Raw genomic sequence first — 1,136 nt, 5'->3', positions numbered from 1 at the left:
GAGGCAGGAGAATCACTTGAACCCAGGAGGCAGAGGATGCAGTAAGCCAAGATAATGCCATTGCACTCCAGCCTGGGTGACAGAGCAAGACTCCATCTCAAAAAAAAAAAAAAAAAAAAAAAAAGGTGCAGTGATTACCCTAAAGTGGAAATTCAACTAGAGGAATGCCATGGTAATTAAATTGTGTTATGGAAAAATATTACAAAATGGGAAAATAGTTCTAATGCTGTACCCTTAAGTTTTTAGTTTTTAGGTAAATCTACCCGATATATATGAGTATAATCATACCATATATCATAACTAAAGACCATTTTGCAAAGACTGTTAACTATTTGTGATGGCAAAGCCAGCAACTTTATAGCTAGGTTCATATTAAGTTGTAATTACAGTGTTTTGGAGACAAGCCAGAACATTAAAATTGATTTTAAAATAAGGATAGTTATGTGCGGAGGCAAAACATGAGAAACGGTACCAATTTTGGGTGAAGACTGAGAAATTTTCAAAGATCATTTTTTCTTCTCTCATCATGCTTGATCTGTTTCTCTGCACATGTCATTAACTGGGCAATATAAAGTTGATTGCTTTCCAATAGAAAGTCTAAGAGGGCCGGGCACAGTGGCTCACGCCTGTAATCCCAGCACTTTGGGAGGCTGAGGCAGGCAGATCACCTGAGGTCAGGAGTTCGAGACCACCCTGGCCAACATGGTGAAACCCTGTCTCTACTAAAAAAAAAAAACAAAAATTAGCCGGGTGTGATGGCAGGGACCTGTAAGCCCAGCTACTCAGAGCTACTCAGGAGGCTGAGGCAGAAGAATCGCTTGAACCCGGGAGTCGGAGGTTTCAGTGAGCCAAGATAGCACCATTGTACTCCAGTCTGAGGGACAAGAGCGAGACTTCGTCTAAGAAAAAACCCACTGGAAAATTACAAATGGAATCCTGTTATAACATGCCTGAATGAGATTTAAAACTTAGCCTTTGAACAACAGAAATCTTGGCACTGCAGCCAGTAAAAATTCCTAAAGCAACTTCTGCCTCTTTAATTCTCAAATAATTCCACTCAGCTCTCACCCTGCAACTAATGTCTTTTTCTTTGGAATCTATCATTTTTAGGAATAGTGTTTTGGAATGACATTCAT

This window comes from Piliocolobus tephrosceles, chromosome 5, assembly GCF_002776525.5.
Source record: "Piliocolobus tephrosceles isolate RC106 chromosome 5, ASM277652v3, whole genome shotgun sequence".
NCBI lineage: Eukaryota > Metazoa > Chordata > Mammalia > Primates > Cercopithecidae > Piliocolobus > Piliocolobus tephrosceles.
This window is presented reverse-complemented; position numbering follows the sequence as displayed.